Source organism: Ambystoma mexicanum, chromosome 1q, assembly GCF_040938575.1.
Source record: "Ambystoma mexicanum isolate Mex_15411 chromosome 1q, UKY_AmexF1_1, whole genome shotgun sequence".
NCBI classification, from domain to species: domain Eukaryota; kingdom Metazoa; phylum Chordata; class Amphibia; order Caudata; family Ambystomatidae; genus Ambystoma; species Ambystoma mexicanum.
This window is the reverse complement of record NC_090922.1, coordinates 537,869,788-537,893,716: the sequence shown is the minus strand read 5'-3', so window position 1 is coordinate 537,893,716 and position 23,929 is coordinate 537,869,788. Positions and strand designations below refer to the sequence as shown.

At 47.4% G+C, this 23,929-nt stretch overlaps 1 protein-coding gene across 5 annotated transcripts in view; it reads right to left on the bottom strand.

The window, feature by feature from the left end:
* CIC (capicua transcriptional repressor) overlaps positions 1 to 23,929 on the bottom strand; it is a 2,254,744-nt gene that overhangs the window by 658,419 nt on the left and 1,572,396 nt on the right. The gene's annotated exons all lie outside the window — the stretch shown is intronic.

Below are 23,929 nucleotides of genomic sequence, written 5' to 3'. Positions count from 1 at the left end.
TTATATCCCAGTCTTGAAGTTTTGGGGGCGGGGGCCGGTTTTCCGAGATCACTTTGTGCAGGCCGTGTGGTGAAGACTATGCACTGGGGAATCTGTAGACCTTATTTCTAAAGGTTGTGGAACATTTCATCTGCGCTCCAGGTGCCTTATAGATCTATTAAAGCCGTTCCAAAGAGTTACACGCTCACAACTTTGGAGCCGGATATTAGTGGTTGGTAGGGGGAAGGAGAGTCAGCCCTTCCCCCTATTCTGGTTACAGTGCGTTGTGTGGAAGCCATAATGGTATGTATTATTCCGAAAAATGTTTTATGATTGTATACGTGATTTGATAATTTATGTATTGAATGAATTTTAGATTACTGTGTTTTGTATGTAATATTTATTTGAAGTATATTTCTTCTCCATCTTAACTTGTACAATGTATGTATATATTTTTTGGGTTATATGCTTGTGAAAGATTTTCAATTAAGCATCCTTCCGTGTTAGTGTAGATAAAGTGAATGCACAAACTCTCATTAATGGATAGAGTTATCCTCAGAAGTCAAAAGAAGAGTCAATTATTTGAGGATACGCGGGTGAGATTTGAATTGAAATAATACTTTTTGAGAGAAGGGATATTGGTGGGTGGAAGGAGCAGTCATTTTTAATGGTTGACCATTCTGCTTTGCAATTTAAACTGTATACATTGTTTTTTTTTTTTTTTTAAAAAGGTTTCCTTGTGGCATTTACAATAAGGATGACTAACCCCTGGCCTACGGTGGCAAATTACAAGAGAGTCGGACTGATCCACAACAATGCGTGCATGACTTCAAGTTGTTAGAAGTCATTCCACTCTCACAGCTGAAGTCTTTGCTGGCCAAACTTGTAAATATGCTTGATATTTACAAAAACTTTATTGTTGAAGTGACACTTGTATTTAGTGATTCTGTCATACAACTCTCTCAGTCATATATGGCAGATATGAAGCTCTTTGGTCATTGTTATGTTCTCAAAATGTTCTTTAATATGCAAAACAGCCAGAACCTCATTGGTTTTATTGGCGCAACTCCCCATTATATTTGGAGTTCTTTCTTAACACACACATACACTGAATTAAGCAATCACTTATGTTCAAATACACAACATGTATTCTTTAATCAGTTGAAAAGCAAGCACTACATTCCATCATCGGCCCCACACATTTCGGAGGTCTGTGGCTGCTCAAAAGATGCAAGCCTACAAAAAGTGTAAAAAAGTTAAAATTGTGAAGAGAAAATCCTAACGTGCAAGTGCATCAAGAAGCCTGTGAAATAATGCACAAAAGAATAAAGGTATATGGTGTCCTGTCCAGATATCCGTTTAGCCAACTGTTAAAGAAGCTGCACAGTGCGAAGAAAGCAAATGCCATCCCTGCTGGGTTTATCATGTACCTTTGATGAAATTCAGCTGCACACGCCGCACTACCTGGAGAACCAACTGAAAAGTATGCCACGGTAACGTTTATAAATAACCTTTACATGAATTAGATTTTAAATACAAGGCTGGACTATTAATGTGAATTAGTATCTAAAACGACAACAGGAAATCTAGATATATAACCAACAAATCTCTAAATGTGCCTATGTATTGTACAGTTCAACCAACTCTAAGTAGTTAAACATTTTAAATTACCATAAATCCAAGCTCGCAAGACCCATGATAGTGGCACACAAAGCAATGATGTAAAGAGTATGTAAAAGCTGCCTGCACTGCGCAGCTACGAGGAATGATGTTGCTTTCCATCCATGAATGTTCTGTACTCTACTGAGGCGTTTATCCCGAAGCAGAGTTTACACATTTCACTTGCGAATTTGCCATGTTTTAGTGGTTTTTCCACCCAAGGGATTGGAGGTACATGGGCTGCAGCAAGTGGTAACTTGCCTTATTTCCATTTTGCCCCTGGCTAACATGAAGAGCACTAATTATGAGAAGGAGGTTGATTTCTTTACATTTTTATAAAATGTGCCTGTACCTCTTGCTTATATTTCATATGTAAACTGTGTTGCCTGAAACATTCATATTACAGATTAGTCTAGGACTAGGTGCTTCTCATAGGGTGACAGCTGGCAAACCGCGAAAGACCATATATTCACACGGAAACCAACATTCCTCGTTCTATCCTCCCTCACTTGTTTCCAGTCGGCAGACAGCTTATGTTCTGATCACTTCCTTAAATAGATTGTTTTCTGACCTAACCAAAAGTGGACAATTGGCCGCAACAAGTATCTCTAGTGCACTCAATTGTAGAACATACAGCCTTCTTCAAATCTTTGACAGCAGAAATCTGAAAACTCTCTTTCATAACATAGAAGGTTACAGCCTTGAATTAATAGAGTGGAAGAAATAACGTTCTAATCCAGCCAGCCTTTAAAACGTACTTCAGTTATTATCATGACAAAAAGGAGTGTGATGGGGTGCAGTTTGGCTAAGGCGAACATAGTCTGTTGAAGGGGGGGGGGGATTGGTGAAGGTGCAGAGTCTTGAATAGGTGGAGTGAAGTTGGGGACAGGGGCACGTGCAATTGGTTGGGTCTAGGGTAGAAGAAAGCATATATACACCACTGCCAAGTAGTGCAGTCAATAACTAGCACAAATCGTATTCCTGATGCAGCAGGAGGTTCAAAGAGACCAGCAAAGTCAATCCCAACCTACTCGAAAGGAACTTCCACAACAGGCAGAGGCACAAACGGTGCTTAGATTTTTGCACCACTTTCGTCAGACATTTGTCAAGAAGCACAACTTTTACAGCTGCCTTCTACTTGAACCCTCCAACTTTGTCGAGTAGCATTAAAGAGACAACCTTTTCTTTATCTTCTTTATCCTAGAGTGTTTTGCAAGAGGCACCTTGTTAAGACAGTTTTTGTACCATTCTCTGTTGAGAATTCTACACCAAATAAACCTAGGGTGAAGGCTAACACACCTGACAAAGGCAAGAACAAAATCTCAGTGTAGGTAATGTGGTTAGAGCGACAAGGATTAACTCTCAGGTAGGGATTGTAGATCAACACATAGGTATAATTAGTCCACACACAACTCCAGAAAACACACTACACTGATGTACTGAACAATAAATACTTTATTAAAGTCAGGCATGTAAACTATCAGTTACAATAAGTATTTTTAGTATTAGTAGAGTCTTAAAAGGTCCCAGCATAGTATAAACACAGTAATAGCTATACAAGGCCTCTCATAACAACAATGTCTATATGTGGGCCCACTACCAAAGGAGCACCCAACATAAAATAACAGGGGAGTGGTGAGAACCAGGGAATCAGAAGACCTAACAAGCAGATCATAAACCTAGTGGCCTGCACAAAAATGTACAGCGTCTTAAAAAAAAAAAAAAAAAAGAGTTCAGCCCTAGTACGCGTGGAAGACCATAGACCGGATGGTCAGTATCTTACACATATGGTAGTGTAAAGGTAAAATGGAAAACACAATTTTACACACAGAATATTTGCAATAAATCACAAAGGCTTAAAACAGTATTCCATATTCATTTGCACACCCTAGGGCATTATACAAGTATTAATGCCCAGTAACATAATAGTATATTATAGGCAGAGAGAATGAAACAATTTTAAACCCTAGCCACAGGCTTCCAGGAATTAGCAATTCATTTTAGCAACAGTTACCTTATTCATACATGGAAGAAATACATATGAAGACATTAAACATAGTTTACAAATCACAGGTAAGCACCAAGAACACCAAACTTCATCAAAAGCTGAACCACTAGTGGATCCAGGAAAAATGGCCAGAGGCAGGCAAGTACCCCACAGTCAATTTTAAGAGCTCCAGGTAAGTTCAAGGTCCCACTGGAATGAATGACAAAGCAAAAGGGCCATCCGCTTTGGTGGAAGTAAGTCTGTTTAACCCCACAGGTGCAGATTCTGCAATGGGTAAACACTAGGAAGGCCACAGGAGACCCCAAATACGTGTTCCAGAGGTCAGAAGATGGCCACAGGCCTCAGAAGAAGATGCAGAAGAACCCCAATAGATGTAAATGTGGATTGTGTTAAAACACGCCTCCAAGGAATCTCTACCATGGACCAGGGGAACACCTACAGGCCAGTATCTCGAAAATTCGTCCACCTCAGGACCTATAGGCAGGACCTCACGTCAGCAGTTTTGGAGAAAACTACTTCAGCAGCACAAAACACCCTGGTGAGTAAACAGCTCTTTACCACAGGAGCTGTTTGGTGGCATAGGGTTCAAGTCATTGACAACCAAATCCTGCAAAGGCCCCGGTAAAGAAACGAAGTCTCTCCTAGGATCTATACTTTCAAGCTAGGTATGAAAAATCCGGCACCTGTCATATTTGTCAGCATCCAGAATGACTACCCCTCCTTTCTGCGAAGGGACTAGAGAAAGGTATTTTGTCCACAAAATAATTTGACTTCATTAATCCATCTGAGGGTAGTACCCCCTTTGTTTTATATCCTTCCAAAGAACTTCTTTCAATCATGCAGGTAAAATGTGGCATTTAAGGACTTTTGCCACATGTAAAAGGAAACATTATTTATTCCATTACATGTCCGTGCCCAAAATTTTAAGTTGGAAAAAATGTGTCAAGTTAATATTTGCATGAATGAACATCTCTCCAAAATCCACACTCACGACTTCCAATGCACCATTGGGTATCCATTACATTGAATATGGCCGACTGGGCATGGCCAGCAGCCATGTTAGGCAGAGGTGCTCACTAGAGGCTCCTGCTGTTCCGCTCAATGAGACGCTTCAAATAATATTTTCAACTAAAAAGAACTAAGCAGCAGCTTAAAACACCTGTGATACTTCTGCTTGAGTGGGAAGCTCTGACCTACACTACAACCGGAGATACGCCGTGCCTGTGAGAAGCCGCCAGAGAAGATCTAAAATGGCGGCTCAGTGAAAGCGAACGGCTGCAGAGTTATCGAGTGACAGCACCCCAGGCGGTGAGCAGTGACGCCGGCAGAAGTGTGCGCGTGTGGCACAAACACTGCAGTACAGATAGGCCGCGAGACTCCTGGGTCACATCGACCAGGAATTTGGGTCAGACTCAGAGCACACGGACAACGGAAGACCATAGACCTGGGGCGTTGGGAAGTCCAGTCGCCACATACGTACCTCGGAACAAGATAGAGGCAGCCGCCGCGACTACAGCGGCAACCAGAAGAGAGAAAGGCAACAGTGGCAGAGAATAAGCTGATACCTACAGGGACACAAGTTAAAGCAACCCAAGCAACGTTCGAGGTGGAAGCCAACCGCCACGAAGGAGCCGCGGTGACCACAGTGAGAGGGACCAGAACAGTGCCACGTAAGGAGTGAAGATCTGCACACTCTGGAAGGCAGGAAGGGGGAGGGGGACCTGCGCAATTGCCAGTAAAGTTAATTAGACTGAAGGGGGCTCCCTCCCGCTGACCCCAAAACTGTAGGATACGCTACGTGAGCACCATAAAGTGCAAACTGCTGCAGATACCCCCTCTGCGGGGGGCAGGCCACCCCCCTCCACGGAAGTGATAGGAGGAAGGGAGCAGACAGAGAGCCGGCCAGGTGGGGGTGGCCACTTTGAGGCAGCGGACAGGCTTCGGATAAGAAGCGACCCTAGTACGAGAGTCTCACATGTGGCAGAGGGTAAAAAAGATGCAAAAGGAAATGAAGCAGATTTAGGCAACAGACAACCGCAAGGCAGCCATTGATAAGAATACATAATGGGAACTCTTCCTCCTGCAGCATGACACTGGGCACACGCAGGAACAAAGTAAAACCTACAGGCAATCAGTAATGTAGGCAGATGCAGAAGACCAACTAAGCAGCTAGTTGGGGATAGAAGCTGATCGGTTGTCCACCAAAGCGTATTGCTAATGAGCACGAAAAGGCAGACGCGGTGCAAGCCTGCTAACAGCGCAGCCCGTAGAGATCCGCCTCTGGCTCTCCTCAAGCCCCAGCAACTAGAAGCACTAGCTATACAGACAAACTGTGACACTATCAAATGCATCATACAGAAGCAAAGGAAGCTGGGCCAGTCAACGCCAAAAACAGTGGCCTGGACGACAAGCAAGACGAGACACAAGCAAGCAGGCACCAAAGGAGAACAAATCGCCAAACACCTGGCAACTAATAGGATACACCATATACTGAGCCTGGCGCCCCAACAAAGCATGCAACAAAGAAGTAGACCAGGGCTGACAGAACACCGCATGCCCACCGACAAGGGTAGCCCTGTTCCGCAAGGAAACGCAAGTACACAAACAGTAGTGGGACCGAATACCACGGAAAGTGACCATAAGCAGAGACAGCTCCCTCAGAAGGGACTGATAATGCTGCCAGAACATGGCAGATTTGCGAAAATGACAACCAAGGGAAACAAATCTAAGAACAAGCAGACTACAATGGAAATCTTTACGAAAGGCCAAGTGCATCGACAAGAAGTGGATAGCAGAGAAATGTAGAAGGGAGGGAGGGGCATCGCCTGAGGCGGGCATTGCAGAGGTAGGGAACCAACAGATCTTGGAATCAATTGCGGTACAGCAAGCGATGTTGGAAGTTAATATAGACACTGGGCTACTACGACAGGATGTCAGGGCCATAGCTGAACGCTCTGGGAAGTTAGAGTAACAAGTCAAAGAAAACACGGCGGTCAGAGCGCAAACTAAAGTAATTGACATCCTTCTACAGAAAGTGAAACTGCTAGAAGACAGAGGTGAGGACGAGGAGGGTCGGGCACGACCGAACAACATAAGAATCGGACTACCCGAGGGAATGGGAGGATCTGACCCGACCACATATGTGCAGAACAGGAAATAGGAGCTGGGGAACTTAAGCAAGGGTTCACGATAGAGAGAGTGCATCGTTCCCTCATTAGAATGATACCTCCAGGAGGACCACCCAGGCCCATAATTGCTAGAGTTCTCAATTACAAAGATAGGAAGAGAATCCTCGCCTTCTCTAGGACTGGCAGAACAATGCAAAGAGCTTAGGTGAAGATTTCAGTATTCCCGGACTACACTTTCCAAGTGCGGAAGAGAAGGGCACAATACATCACAATGAAGGCAAGACTCCGTAAGGCGGGCTTAAAGTACATGCTTCAACAGAGGCGTAAGAATGGATGGACAGTGTGCAGTTCCCAGAGACTACTGAGCAAAGTCAACGCACCTAGATAACAGTTGTAGGACCCTGGGCCACCCTGCACAGCTAGAAAGAATATGTGCTGCTGTGTTTGTTAGTGTAATGATGTGAGTGAACTACTTTATTATAAAAGCTGCAAAAAAGACAAAGAGAAGCATTACGTAATACAAAGGATTAGCAGGAGCAACACAGTTATCACAGAAACCCAGTAGGGGGAATGCTACGTGCAGACCCACTACTCCCACTACAGTTCGTTTTAGGGTTACTGAACAGTGCCCACCGGTTGGGCACCAGGAAACTAGTCTGTTGACCAGGTCGAATGGAGCGGAAACGGGGAAGTGCTAGTGTGCATAGCACAGCTGGATGAGTTTGTTTTAAGTGTGACTTGTTATTTGTTGGGAGGGAGGTGGTGGAGTTGAGGGGGGGGGGCTGGTATACTCATGAAATCACTGCATAAAATACCTTGGTTGAACAGACCGAATAGCTGAAATGGTCAAGATAATAACATGGAATGTTCGGGGACTAAATAATTATGTTAAACGTCAAAGAGCAAACATGAATATAAAGAGGAATAAGGTTAGGATTGCGCTGTTGTAAGAAACACACCTAGATGTACAAAAACAAAAGAACCTGGCGGGAGTATGGGGAGGAGTGTTGGCGGGCTCCACACATTCAACATACGCAAGAGGGGTCTTAATTTGGATAGACCCGGCAATACCATTCAAAGTGCTGTCAACCAAAACTGATAATGAAGGTAGAATGGCTATGATACAAGGTATGTTGGAGAACCGGGAAGTATGTATTGTGAATACTTACGCACCAAATCATGATGCTACAGTCTTTTTTAGATCGCTATACTTAAGGTTTGATGCTTATAGAGATGGAATTGTGATATGGGGTGGAGACTTCAATTGCACCTTGAATCCCACTATAGACATGTCAGACACCAAACAAACAACCGTCCCCCCCCCCAGCTAAAGTGTTGGGCTTGCTTCTGAAGCATTTCCAGTTGAGAGATCTATGGAGAACACAACACGCTGATAGCAGGGAATACTTCCATTACTCGCTCGGCTTGTATATACAAGAATAGATTATTTGTTTGCGGGGGAGGAACATGCGATGGAGTTCTCAGAGGCGGAATACTTAGCTCGGGTCCTGTCAGACCACTCTCCAATAACAGTAAAATGGAGGCTGCGTAGTCAAGCATTATCAGACGAAGCATTTCACGAGCACATTAGGAAAAGTACAGCAGATTTTATTGCTGTCAATGTGGGAAGTGTACAAAAAGTGAGCACGGTCTGGGAGGCATACAAAGTTATTATCAGGGGATAAATTATAGCAATGTCGGGGGGAGTACAGAAATCCATTGTAAATGACCTCAAAAGCATAGAAGAGAGATTATTGAAACTGGAGAGGGAGGCAGAGGTTGACAAAGAACATGTGAAAGAGGTAATAGCGCTCATGCGAAAAAGCCTGGTGCAATTGAACAGGCTTGGGAAATTTAGTTATGCAAAATACCTAGAAAGGAGTCACGCACAGGGTGATATACCTAGTAGAGTGCTTGCCTGGCTGTATAAACAAAAAGATAAAAATCCGCAATATGTTCCATCCAAAACGCAGACCAAGAGGAGGTAAACACGCAGATCGGCATAAATGGTGTCTTCTCAGAGTACTATGAGCTATTATACAGAGAACCCCAATCGGTAGAGGAGAGCGAAATACAAGATGCTCTAGACCAGATAGTTGTGCCACATCTTGATGCACCACAATCTGAAATGATGGAAGAACCCATTTCCCCCCCGAAGAGGTCCTAGCCAACATTAGAACGTTGCCCTCCGGGAAAGCCCCTGGTAGTGATGGGCTGCCAGGTGAATTTTATAAGGCCTACGCGGACACAATGGCGCCACTCCTCGCTAAAGTATATAATGAAGCTTACAAAGTAGGAATCCTCCCAGATAGCATGAGAGAAGCCATGATAATCCTGTTACTAAAACCTAACAAGGTAGATACAGACTGCAGATCCTATAGACCGCTGTCTTTGTTGAATCAAGACAGTAAGATCCTCACAGCGATCTTGGCAAGTAGACTCCGGAAGGTAATCCCCACATTGATCAAACAGGACCAAACAGGGTAAGTACCGAGGAGGACTATTGCACAGAATTTGAGCAGATTACACCATATCATTTATAGTACAAAAGACAGCGCAGATCAGTGTACAGCAGCTTCACTAGACGGGACTAAGGCGTTCGATTCCGTCCACTGGAATTAGTTATACGCCATCATAGTCAGGATGGGAATAGAGCCGCAGTACATGAGGTGGGTACAGTTGATATACACTGAACCAATAGCTGCCTACCTGAGACAGGAATATAATGATGCTGGTATTGAAACAGATGGGGTGAAGCATATAGTGTCCATGTATGCCGATGACACTTTATTGTACCGGAGTAACCAGGAAGTCAACCTACCATATGTACTAGAGGTGCTAGACAATTTCAGTACACTGACTGGGATTAAAATAAACAAAAGCAAGTTGTGTCTATTCCCACTGGCCAGGACAGTAACCGTAGCGGCGGTGGACCTACCAGTCCTTCCACTGCCATGGAACACAAAATCCTTTACATACTTGGGAGTGAACATACATCAAGACCCTAAAGAGGAACATGAATTCAACATGTTACGTGCCAAAGAAGGGCTAGAGAACTCTATGGTATTTTGGAGCAAGTTACCCCTGTCAATGGTGGGGAGGGAGGCATTACTTCAAATGGTGGCACTGCCAAGACTCAAGCATTGCTTTGGTAAGGTCCCATACAACATTCCGAGACAATTTTTCCAAGACTTTGAAAAGAAGCAGAGGGGATTCCTATGGAAAGGGGGAATGCAGATAGTGGCGCTGAGCATGCTGCAAAGGCCTTACGAGCGTGGGGGCTGGAAGATGCCAGATTTTGAGCTGTATTTCCTGTCGTGCCAGTTGCAATATGTAGTGAAATGGATGGCAGATGATCCAACTACTGAAACTGCCCTCCTGCAACCAGCCATAAAAAATGAATACCTTAGAGACTTGATTTGGTCTAACATTAGAGAACATAAAAGCCATCCTTACTTAGTGAAAATGGGTATCCAAATTTGGAGACGGACCTGTAAAGTCATGGAACAGGAGGATCCGATCTCACCACAGACCCACATAGCGGCAATAATGACAGAGCTGCCGCAGGGTGGGAGAAGGGTGCGTACTCAATGGGAAACAAGTGGCATAGCCACGATCAGAGACCTACGGAAGGAGAATGGGTTGATAAAATTTGCAGAATTGCAAAAGGTTACGCGTATTCACAAAGTTCAAATCAAATTGAATAGTACGATGATAAGTGTGATAAAAAGAAGGTGGCCGAATATCAACGATGAGACCATTGAGAGCAAGGACATAGAGGCCTTGCTCAGTGTATCAGAGAGAGGGCACTCCATCTTAAGGATTTATGAGATATTGGTGGGACGCAGCACACAAGAAGAACTAGGGTGCAAGGAGAAATGGGAAAGAGATTTAGGTGAAACGTTTGCAGACAATGAATGGGCAGATGTAACACTATACCATAAAAAAGTCTCCAGAAATGCCAGACTCCAGCTGATACAACTATACATCACACATAGGGCATACCTCACTCCGGCTGCAATTGCAAAATGTAAGGGTGCAAGCAAACAAGAACCCCCTAAATATATAGAGGGAGAAGCAGGATTGATACACATGTTTTGGGGATGCCCAGTAGCGCAGGGGTTCTGGGGAAGAGTGGCGCATAGGGCGGCCGGAGGAGGTATTGATCTGGATATAAAATCCCCAGAGGCATGCATGTTGGGCCGCTACAAGAGGAGTGCAAAAAATAAATCATTAAACAAGCTCAACAATCTCATGTATATACTAGCCAAACGCAGCATAGCCATGAGATGGAAAGACCCAAGGGAACAGAGTATTGTCAGGTGGTGGGAAGAATTGAGAAAATGGGTGACGGCAGACACCAGAGTATGGGAAAGGGCGCTGATGGAACAAAAGCAGGAACCAGGTACAGACATCCAACAATGGATAGCTCTAGTGGTGACCCTGTTTAATTACAACGAACATGAAGTGGATCTGCAAGATGTCTCATAGGAAATTGACTGATGTTAAATTGTAATATGTGACACCAAGTCTTTAGCACAGGCTGGTTTGGGTAAAGTTGGGATGTTAACGGAATACAAGAAATAAAATTTCGAAATGTGATTGCTACAACATTGTTTTGCTTTGTCATTGTTATGTTGGTGTTTAAGAAAATAAAAATATATTTTAAAAAATAAAAAAAAACATTGAATATGGCCATGTTGTTGAGTAGCAAATGTGGTTTGTGTGACAAATTGAGGGATTTTGTCCCTTCTCTGGAAGGAGGAGCCCATTCCGGTGAGGCTAGGGAGGTAGGCCCACTCTGCAATACCCTCCCCGAGGGGTAGAGGCAAGTGGGACCTCACCCATAGGGGACAAGGACTTCGGTCAGAGACTCCCTACAGTGGCAACAATTATGGCATTTATGAAATGCTCTCAAACCCAGGAAATCTCCTTATATACAAAGGGGGACGAAGAAACTCTACAGGGATACCATTATTTTTATAAGCATGATGATGTCCCTTTAAATAGAATTTACCAATACACTGAGACCAGTAGTGTGACTAATCAACTTCCTGGGCATCAGTTGTCCAGGGATGAATATCGGTTTCTAAACAATCAATCAACCCCACGCCTCTAGTACACCAGAAGGGATCCAAACAGATTGGAATACAAGTGAATTAAAAGACCTCCTTGTCCAATTTTTGGTAAGGTGGACGAAACAGCAGGCTTATATCTGCAAAGTCGTACATCGTTGGTTAGTTTCCACACATCGAAAATACAATTATTACCCAATGATAAAAGGGACTGTCCAATCAAGGTTGCATAAAAATATCTACTTTATTACTACAACAGACAGTTTTAGCACACTACCAATACAACCACCCTGTAAACTAACACAGAGAACAGACAGTTTCACAAAGGAAAGGGATGCACTCTGGATACTGACGGGAAGGTAGTTGGTAAAGTAATCAACCTTACTGTTTTTCGGTTCCAGCACCAAAGGGTCGTAACTGTCTCTAGAGGCCTTCAGAGAAGAATCAGGGCAGATCCTTAATGTACCTGGTGCCAAAGAAGTTCTTGGTGCTCGACAGCGTTGAGGCAGTTCCAAGGCACTATGCAGCCCTTTACACAGAGTTGGTGGCGGGAGACAGCTGCAGGTACCAGGCGGCAGGCAGTTCGGCAGTGAGGCTGGACAGAAATCTGCAGGCTGCAGGTCGGGCCAGGAATAATCGTCTCTGTGCTGGTTGGCTGATCTGGAATGATGGTCGAGGCGACTCAGACTGCTCATGTGACTGCGGCATGACAACAGTCAGCAGTGCAGCTTGATGCGGTTCGAGGGCTTGGCTGTCTCGAAAAGGCCCTTAAAAGATGGCTGATGGATGATGCTTGTGTGGCACTCCTAGCTTCTTCCTTCCTTTGAAGGCGGACGGTCTAAAGCTCAGGAGAGTGATTGCAGGCAACAGAATTTTCCTTTGTCCCAACTAGGAAGCTTGCTGGCAGAACCTAGCAGGGCACGCTGTGTGCTGGCTGGGTACCAGTTCTGGAGCTGCAGTACAGGTCCTCCGAGTCGGGTATCTCCCTCTGTTCCCTGGGAGATGTTTAGGGGAGGGACTTTGCTACCCTCTTGGAACTCCTGGCCTTCCTTCACTGGCGGAAGATGTAAGGTAGACTGTACCTGCAGCCTGAGTCCAAATGAGTCCTTCTTACTCCTTTTGAAGACGTCGGATGTTCTGTCACGTGAGGGGTTCAGCCCTCTCTTAAAGCCAAATGGGCCCCAGTGATTGGTGCAGGCTAAGCCGACCTTCATGAACCAATCTTGGGTCCCCACCAACAATCTTCTGTTATGCATGAGGTCAGGACCAGATTGCTCTGCAACAGGACAGAGAAGGGGTGACAACACATACTGTAGTCCTACCCATACTTTTATCTGTTGTAGATCAAAGTGTCTCTCTGGTTAACTGAGCCCTCTGAGACTCTTGATTAAAGTGCAGCTTTCCCTTGAAGTTTGTGCTGGGAGCAGACTTCCTGTCTCCCCCAAATCACATACTTCAGCCCCTCTGAAAGGGCTCAGCTCTGCGGGGGTTTGCCACGGTAAATAGTGGACCCAGACATGCATTTCACTGCCTTTCATACAGAGGGGTGGGAACTAGCTTAAAGTTGACACATTGCATACCAAAAGGGGTTGTTAGCCGCGCCTTTCGTGTTTTCTGTCCGGCAACCAAGCCTTTTTAGGCTTGCCTCTATTATCTCTCGTTAGTGTGCACTGCCACCAGCTCAATGACAACAGGAAAGCAGATCCATGGAGCCATTGATATTTAAATGAGGCTGCCCATGGCTTGGGGAAGGTGTGCCTGGCCCCATCTTCAGATGCTTTGATGTACCCGTGGCTGTCAAATTCCAGCAGAATATGACGGGGGAAGACAACCAGAACAACCAGGGACCACCCCTGGTGCCTCGTTCTTCGCGACGGTATACTCCATCAACCAAGGGCAGAAAGCTTTTCTTGCTGAGAATATGGCCCAATTGATTAGGGAAGCGTGGGCACCTGTGGTACTGGGGGTGGGGGCGTGGGCTTGGATATGTTGGCAGACCCTATGCATTCTACGAGGGAGTTGCATTGGGGTTTCAGAAGACCAGACGGCGGGAGCAGAGAGCGCGAGTCTCCAAGAATATTTGGATAGGTACGGATTGCAGGATGTGTGGAGCAGCTCCATCCTCACGACTTGTGGTTTACATTCTTCTCTCCCCCCACAAGGTACCTATATACGTATAGATTATATTTGTGTAGGGAAGGGAAATGGTGGGCAGAGTAGAGGCCTGCAATTTGTTCACCATTTGCTGGTCTGACCATGATATGGTCTACATCGAGTTTTCCCTTATGGGTTTGCAGTGCCGGGATTCGTTATGGAAATGTAACGATTATCTATGGAAGGACGCAAAGTTTTGCAAGGAACTGAAGGAGGCTATTGATGAATAGTTCGATATTAACGATACAAGGAGGTGGATTAGTGCACTGTTTGGGAGGCGGCCAAGGCCACCTGGCGCGGATTGTTGATTTGGGAGGGAGCAAATAAAAAAAGTGACAGGAATCTTCTTGAGGTTAGGCTGAAGAGGAATATTGACTCCCTGGAGCAGAGCATACAGGTCAGCGTTGACGGAAGGGAGAGGTTAATACAAGGAGGTGTGGGGGCTGGGCTGTGGCTCCCGCTTGAACTGGGGCTGCGGGTGCCTGGCTCGCCCTGCGCCGTGGCTCCGGAGACCGAGGCTCTCTCTGCCACCTGAGGGCGCGGCTTTGCAGGCCGCTGTGGGGGAGGGGTGTCCGAGCCCTCGGAGTGCACCAAACTGCTGTGGCCCGGCAGGATCACCCTGCGCTCCCTCCGCCATACTGCTGCGGATTGCCTGGGACCTCCGAACACCTTGCCCAGAGCTGTTGAGGTCTCCCCCCGCCGACTCGGAGGACATCCGAAGGCGCCGGAACCCCCCTGCTGTCTGGACCTCGTGCTGCGGGGGACGGAGCCATCGCCGCAGGATCCTGCGCCTGCATACCTCTTGTTTGCCCCCCCCTGCTGCCCCCTCCTTAAAGAACACTGGATGCCTTCCACGACAAGGTAGGAGGTGCGAGGGGGGGGGGGTAGGGGTCGGCCTCTGGCGCGCATCGCGGCCTGCCATTCATCACACCTGCGGCAATTGGGGCGCCGCCGGTCCGATCCGATCAGTGCGGGCTGGCACTGGGGCCCTTGATGCATTGATCTGCTGCAACACTGTTCCTCCCCTGTGGATTGTTGGGACACCTACTACGGCCTTGTCCGGGCGGCGGTACGCCGATGCCCCTTGTACCTACTGCCCATCCCCCCAGACACTTGGAACTTGCTGTGGGCTCTCTGGGCCAGTGCGGGGTAGCCCACCTGTGAACGCCCCATGGCACACCTCCATCACTGGGTCGATAAACTTTTGGCCTCCCTGAATGTCGCCACTGATAATTAACGCGACTGGTCGCACATGTGAGGCCCCAACCTGTTACCAATGCCAATTGAAGTAGCTGGCGGATACGAGATCTGGGGGTTGCCCGTGCCCGCACGGGGTTGGGATTAACTCCACTGGGTCAGCCTTGCAATATTTTAGCTACACCGCACTATCTGGGCGATCCACGTGGTCCTGGCTGGGGGCGGCGTCCAACCGTGACCATCTGAGCATACCCTGCACATAACTGACCACAGTGATCGCATTGACTGTACTTGGTATCTCGCTGGACCAATCATCAGGGATCCCCACTGACATTGCTCTGAGCACAGATTGATCCCCTCGTGCCGCCCCCGCCTTCACTGATCCCGCGGGGGGATCAGATCTGAAGCCCCAATACAACGAAACACCCCTGCGGGCGCGTGGGGGCACTCCAGGGACTTTATTTGACCGGGGGTAGTTACACAGATGCTGTGCCCAGCGAACCTCACCACCATCCTCCTGGCTGCCCCTGCCTGGGCAATCGTCAACTTAGAAACCTGACACCTCTGATCACTCACGCTCTCTGGGGTTCCTGCAACCCTGGTTTTGCCATCACCATGACCAAGGGAGCTGGTGCTGGAAAAAAGCAAAGTTTGCTAAACATGTTTGCCAAGACACTGTCCAGACCGCCGGCCGAGTCCCCGGAGGAAGCACCTACCATCTCGACATCTTCACCCCCGGATGACTCGCAGAAGATGCTGGAGTACATGCGCAAATGATTCACCACGCTGCATACTAAATTGGACGATATGAATGGCACCATCTCTTCCATAAAAGCCCATATCGAAAGGACAGACAGCCGGGTTGCCGAAATGGAAACAAGGTTTGGGACTTTAGAGGATGACCTGGGTTCCCTTTGCGCCGCAGTTTCCACACTCATCAATCTAGTTTCGGCAGTGGAGAAGAAGAACGATGACCTTGAATCCCACTCTAGATAACCTGCGCATTGTCGGCGTACCCGAGGACATTATCAAAGAACCCATGGAGGAATACGTGGAATGCATTCTTTTAATACTCCTGGATACACTGAAGCTCTCTGCACAATTCGCAGTTGAAAGGGCACATAGCTCCCTGACCGCAAAACCCAGACCGGGGGCACCTCCTCGTCCCATTATAGCCAGAATCTTAAATTTCCGGGACCTGGATGCCCTTCTGAGGGCGGCCAGGACCAAGGGGGAGTTGCTTCTTGGATCTGCAAGGATCCAACTCTACCCGGATTTCTCCGTTGCTGTGCAACAAGAACGCAAAACCTTTCTGGCGGTGAAAAAGAGACTCAGGAGTTAAATACTCCATGCTCTTTCCCGCAAAGTTAAGGATCGAACATTCCAACCAAACATTCTTAACTATTCCAGAAGAGGCATCGAAATGTATTGACGAACACTTCCCTGGTTGATCCCTTCATCGTTGCTACAATTTCCACGTTAACTGTTGTTATCGATCGAGCCCATGCCACTGATGGGATCATCGTCGGCATGGCTCCCTGTGACGGCCACGCTTCAAGGGAAGTGCATTAGTTGCTAGTTTTGTTGCTCCATCGATCCTCCACAATATGGCCGTTGTCTGCCACACAGACTCATTGTGTTTAGGGACGATTGATGTCCTGTTAAGTCCCCAGTTTGGGAAACTATCCTATATCTACTTCCATGCCTCCGGTAGTTGGGTCCCGGGATCCTGGGTACACCCACAGTTACACTGGGTTAACATCATGTTCCCGCGGCAGTGCTGCGAGGACGATGGTTACTTTCCTTTGTCTCCAGTTGCCCTCTCTCTCTTAAACCATGGCCCCTCCGCACCCTTGTGCCTATACTGAACACTCTGGTTAATGCTGCTGTATTGTATAATCTCCTCACACTCTCCCCAGTCCGGTGCGCCATCGCCAGGCTAGCTAACAGGCCCCCAGGAGCAGATGCCTAGAAGTTTGCTGTTATGGTTCTGTTTGGGTATCATCCCTCCGATTGGGAGAGGGATGTGGGTGGGGGGAGAGGGATGGGACGTTATGGTTAAAGTCTTGACAACCACCGGAGGGGCCTTGTGCGCCACAGTAGTACATCATGAACACATAGATACGGGTCCACATGCATCCAGATCTACTGACTCCTTTTCACTGGTAACCCATGTACAGAAACTCGATCAATACCCCTGCACGAATGGCAAATAACGACCTGACCTTTTTGAGCTGGAACGTTCGAGGATTGGGTAATCACAAAAAGATGCGGCAGATAGAGTTACATGCTGAACGCCACGGTGTTGAAATACTATGCTTGCAAGAAACCCATGCCCGCTCTGAACAATGTGAACGATTTGCTAAGCAGTGGGGGCCCCAGAGATATAACACTAACTATTCCACTCAATGCCGTGGCACTCTTACTTTAATACACAGGAGTCTGAAGTTTCCGTGTAACCACTCGCGGATAGATCCGCTTGGCAGATATGTATTAATCATCGGCAAACTGCAACACCAGGAGGTAGCCATCTTGAACATATATGGCCAGAATGTCGATGATCCCGACTTCTACCTACACCTAGCCTCTGTCCTGGAAAGCTACCACCTCATCCCGATTACATCGGGAGGCGATTTCAATACGATACTGGATGTCACCCTAGACAAGTTGGGCTCGAGACCTCGCCAACTCTCCAGAGCAGCCTATACCATTCTTACAACGCTCCCTCGACTGGCACTAGTAGATGCCTGGTGACTAATGAACCCTGATTCTCGCACGTACTCCTTTTATTCCCCAGTTCACGATTCACATTCAAGAATAGACAGATGGCTCATAACTGACATGCTGGTCAGATGCCTGTCCCATCTGGCTATCCTCCCCAGAACATTATCAGAACTTTCACCAGTACTCATCTCGTTGCACTGGGGTCTGGCCGCCGAGAAAACAAGGCAGTGGAGGATGAGGCCCCACGCGCTTCTTGACCAGGTCTTTGCCACTGAACTCGAATCCTCCATCGAGGAATTCTTTGAGATCAACACAAGCTCTGTGACAACGCAAGCCATCCTCTGGGAATCCTTTAGAGCGTATACCAGGGGCATTGCCATTTCCAAGGGATGTGGCATTCTGAAGGGGATCCGTGCGGATATCGCCGTTAGTGAATCAACCCTGGATAACCTCGAGACACAATACGCTCAAGATCACTCCCCAACCACTCTAGCAGCATTGGGGTCGGAACTGGACAGGTTCCGCAGCCTTGCAGAACGAGAGGTTAAATTCCTGGACGGCCCCCAGTTGGTAAGGAAATATGGTGAGGGAGAGCGACCGGGCTGTATGCTGGCTAGGCTGCTGCGTCGTGAATTCGGAGACCCCAATATTCCGGCTATAGTGAGGCCCGACGGCTCACTGGCCACCTACCCCACAAGACATCAACTCTGAATTTCTATCGTCTTACACCTCCCTGTATTCGGAAGTTGACGGTCCCCATATACCAGAAATGTACGCCTACTTAGAAAATATTCCTCTCTCAGTCCTGTCCGTTGATGCCAGCATCTCCTTGGAGAGGCCTTTTACTCCTGAGGAACTCACTGAGGCCATTGAGTCCTTGGCATCGGGGGAGGCCCCTGGCCCGGATGGACTCCCCATGGACTTTTATAAGCAACACAAGTCTCACCTGGTCCCACACTTACTGGCCCTATGGGAGGAATTGTGCGAAAGGGGTATACCCCCCCCATCTCTCCGGGAGGCGTTGATAACAGTTCTCCTCAAACCTTGCAAGTCCCCTACCCAGTGCGGCTCATACTGACCCCTCTCGTTGATTAACAGTGATGTTAAAATATACGCAAAACTACTGGCCAATCGCTTAGCCTCATACATGCCCCACATCATCCACCCTGACCAGGCGGGATTTGTCCCGGGAAGGTCCACATCCCTGAATCTAAGAAGGCTCTTTAATGTGATCAGCAGGATCAACCCGACCACACAGGCGGTAGCAGCCACTCTGGATATGCAGAAGGCATTTGACTCAGTCTTGTGGAAATACCTATGCTGAGTTCTCGGGAAATGTAAATTTGGCCCCAACTTCCGAACCTGGGTTAGGCTACTCTACACCGCCCCCTCGGCCAGAGTTCACACAGAGGACAGGTGCTCCACCCCCTTCCAGATATCCAGAGGGACACGACAGGGATGCCCGTTTTCCCTACTAATTTTCGCCATAGCCATGGAACCCTTTGCCGACATGATTCGCCTGTCACACTCTCAGAGGATTGCGCACAGCGGGCCAATCCGATATAGTTTCCCTGCACGCTGATGACCCTCTCCTGTGTATCCGCTCCCCTGAAACCAACCTCGCCCCTATTCTGGCAGATGTTGCCTGATTTGGAGACATATCTGGGCTGAAAGTAAACTGTTCCAAATCTACATTATTCCCACTTACAGACTCCACACAACCCGCTTCTGATTTATGGGGATTCACCTGGTCTCAATCTAGCATCACTTACCTAAGGGTGGTAATCTCCCGGCACACGGCGAAACTGCGCAAGGACAATTACCAGAATTGCCTAGCGAACCTGGCTGCAAAAACTTCCAGCTGGACTAGACTTCCCAATTCACTAGGAGGTTGGATTGGAATACTTAAACTGGTAGTATTACCTCAACTCCTTTATCGATTCACCAATCTGCCTATATGGCCAGGGGATGAATTCTCCAAATCACTACGCCGCATAAGTAACACCTTCCTTTGGCATTCCAGTCCGCCTCAAACTGTCTACGCTGACCACCCCTAAGTAATTAGGTGGGTTTAGCGCCCCAGATTTCGCTAGATACTGGGTGGTAGCCCAATCTCAGTTTGCCTCCCACTGGTTTAACACCATTGATCCCCCCCGCATGTTCGGTTGGAGAAACTAACGGTCTGTGACCAAGTGATTGGCTCCCTTATCCTTAAACCGGTCCCACCTGACCCAGACTCTGCAGACCCCGTGGCTAGCACATCCTTAGCACTAACCAAACTCTGGGCAATGGTCGACAAACCTGACCCATTCCATGGGAACCTACCACTATGGAACTTCTCCCCTGATGTCCCACATATCCCACAATCTATTGTATCTCGTTAGGCTGATGCTGGCTTTCTGACACTCTGTGATACCTATGAACAGGGCAACTTCCTTGAGTGGTCTAATTTCCCTCTCTCCCTCAGGCGTAGGCCTTCAGTGTGGCTACAATACTCCTCTCTCCGGAACAATCTCAAAGCCAGATACCCTGATTTCCCCACGCTACCACCTGACAAACCCATAGTTGCGGAACTCTGTTCCTTTGACTCCTTCTAGGAGAAGGTGTCAAGGCTTTACTCCCTATTGCAGACTAGAGCAGCCCCCTCCTTCGCCAAGCTGAAATGCAGTTGGGAGGAGGATCTTGAGGTCAAGATCACTGATGAGCGGTGGTCCCGAATGTGTGTTCGTACCCACGATGTGTCCTATAACTCAAGTTAATACAATTCAAGGTGCTGCACAGATTTCATCATACACCAAAGAGACTACATCGTATGTTCTGCGACTTTCCTCCCAATTGCCCCAGGTGTGGTTCTGATCAAGCATCTTACATCCATATGCTCTGGTATTGCCCTCACCTGACCCAGTTTTGGTCTGACATCTGTTCCACATTATCGGACATAGAGCACACTATTGTCCCCACCCCACTGCACTGCCTTTTCCAGGACTTCCCTCAGTTGGGGTGCGACTATAAGAAACTGGCGGGTCTTTGTATAGTGTTGGCAGTGCGCTGCATATTGATGTGTTGGCTCCGCCCTAGGCGCCTACCTATACACAGTGGGTCAGGACAATTACTTGGGCGCATGACACCGAAGAAGCCTGGAGCGCAATGCAACATCCACATTCAAGGCCAAGAGATATTTGGCGAAGGTTCCGTGATTACATGTCCGCCATGACTTTGACTTCAAACTCTGTTTCTCCACCCCCGGTTGTTCCCCGTAACGTGGTCACTCTGTGAACTGTGTCTCCTTTGATTCAGATGCCAATACTTTATGTAGAACCTGACCCCTCGCCTGCCACAGATGACTTATGGTGTACTGCAGAATATGTATGTTACTTGGTTTTTGCTGGGGGTGTCATGTGGCTACCTCTGTTTCTTGTGTGTTGTCAAGTCAAAAAAGAATGCTAGGGAAGGACTGCTTAAGCTTTGAGGGCCTTATGACTAAGAGGCATGGCATTTGGTTACTGTTTTGAAATGCCTTGTTTTCTTACTTTACTGCTTACAGTTTATTCTGCTTCATTAATCTGAACTGGTTTTAATGTTTCATTAAAGTGTGGATGAACTCACTTTCAGTTCACCAACTGTGCGCATATATGTGTAGATAGTATGTTTTAGTAAGCAAAGGCTTTTACTGCACCTGCTTATAAGGGATACATTACTCACCGTAATCGTATTTCTGATGCTTGTATCTGCTTAGATTCACATGCTGTGCTTAGGCCGACATCTAGTGGAAGCTGTAGAGTATTACAGTTTGTTTTTGTAAACTCGAAAATGGGCGTCGACATAGGGCGTGCCAGTAATACTATCCCTAGTGTGACGTATACTGTACCCATGATCCCTCACGAGTGTAGGACCCTCAGATTGTATTTTTTCTGGCATGAGGAGTAGCGGGAGTACAGATTATCCAAGCAGATAGATAGATAAGACTACAAGCATCCATGCGCCTTCTCTCAGAGGGGAGGAAGGGCGGGCGCATGTGAATCTAAGCAGATACAAGCATCAGAATTACGATTACGGTGAGTAATGTATCCCTTCTGTTTTTCTTAGCGCCTGGTCTTGTCTACATAGCAGAGGACTGCTCTTCGCACATCTAGAGTGTGTAGTTTCACTTCAGCAGAGCTTTTGGGTTCTTGGAAGATGGCTAGAAGCTCAATGGACTGGTTAACGTGGAATTTTGAAATGAACTTAGGTGAGAACCTAGGGTGTGTTCGTAGAACCAGTTTATCCTTATGAACAGTAAATAAAGAATCCTGCACTGATAGAGCCTGAATTTCACTGACCCTTCTTATGGATGTATGGCCACTAAGAAGGCAGTTTTATAGGTCAGGTGTTTGAAACTGGCTTTATGCATGGGTTCAAATGGTGGGCCCATGAGCTTAGCAAGCACCACATTAAGGTCCCATCCTGGTGGTAGGTTTGAAATTGGAGGGGACAGTCTCTTTACCTCTTCCATGAAGGCTTTAACCACTAGTACTTTCCACCACAAAACCTTGTTATGGGAGGTAGTGTAGGCGGACAGCGCTGCCAGGTGTACCTTGAGTGAATTAAATACCAACCCTGCAACCAGCAGGTGGAGCATGTAGGTGACAATATTGGAAGGAGTGCAATCAACCGGGTTGATTTGCTTACTCTGGCACCAGGTAAATCTTTTCCATTTATCGAAGTAACAGTGCCTCGTGTTTGTTTGGTTGCCTATATTCCTTTAGGATGTCCATGCATCTCTGTAGTAGGTTGAAATGTCCAAATTCTATGATTTCAGGAGCCATGCTGCTAAGTTCATTGAGCTGGGCTGAGGATGCACCGTTTGACCTTGGTGCTGGGATAGTAGGTTGCGCCAGCACGGGAGTCTGATGGGTTCGCACATTGCTAGTCTGCGTAGGTGTGGGAACCACGGTTGCCTCGCCCACATGGGAGCAACTAGGATGAGCGTCATCGATTCCCTGTGCATCTTGTTGACCACATTCCTCATGAGAGGGGTTGGTGGAAAAGCGTAGGCAAACATCCCTGACCAGTTCATCCACAGGGCGTTCCTTTTGGAGTCTGGCTGGGGGAACCTTGATGCGAATCCTGGGCATTGCTTGTTTTCGCTTGTGGCAAATAGGTCTATAGTGGGGAAACCCCACTATGAGAAAATGTTTTCCACGACTTCTCTGTGTAGACACCATTCCTGTTCTTCTGGGAGGGGATCTCTGCTTAAAGCGTCTGCTAGGGAATTGAGATCCCCTGGAACATGTTGAGATGACAGGTAAATGTTCCGTCTGAGTGCCCATGTCCAAATTCTCTGGGCAAGCCTGGACAGATTTAGCGAACAAGTCCCTCTCTGTTTGTTTATGTAAGACATTGCTGTCGTGCTGTCTGTTAAGATCTGCACTGACCGGTTCATCAGGTGGGGTTTGTACGCTCGAAGCGCTCTGAAGACTGCCAGAAGCTCTAGCAGATTGATGCGATTCTTGGCCACTGTGTGAAACCAGAGACCCTGCGCTGTGTGGTGAAGGAGGTGTGCTCCCCACCCTGATAGGGACGCGTCTGTAGTGAATACAGCCTGCATCTCCGGATCGAAAAAGGGTTTGCCCTTTGACAGGTTCTCTCTTGTCCAACAGTGAAGACTTTGTACAAGTTATGGCGAAACGACCACTAGATCGTCCCACTGACCGCTTGCCTTAGACCATTGTTCGCCAACCATTCCTGCATGGGTCGCATGCGCAAGCGCGCGTGGGGAACCAGGTAAATACATGACGCCATCATGCCTAGCAAACGCATCGCTTTGCGCACCCTGATCTGATGACCGGGCTGATATTGAGGAATTTGCAGTAGTATATTCCGAATTCTTTCCTCTGATGGGAATGCCAACCCCTCTTGAGTGTTTAGGACAGCTCCTAGGAACTGTTTTTCGAGCTGCTTGTCACCAGGCTTGATTTTTTCTCGTCGATAGAGTAACGCAATTCGAAGAGGTCGTCGATAGTTCT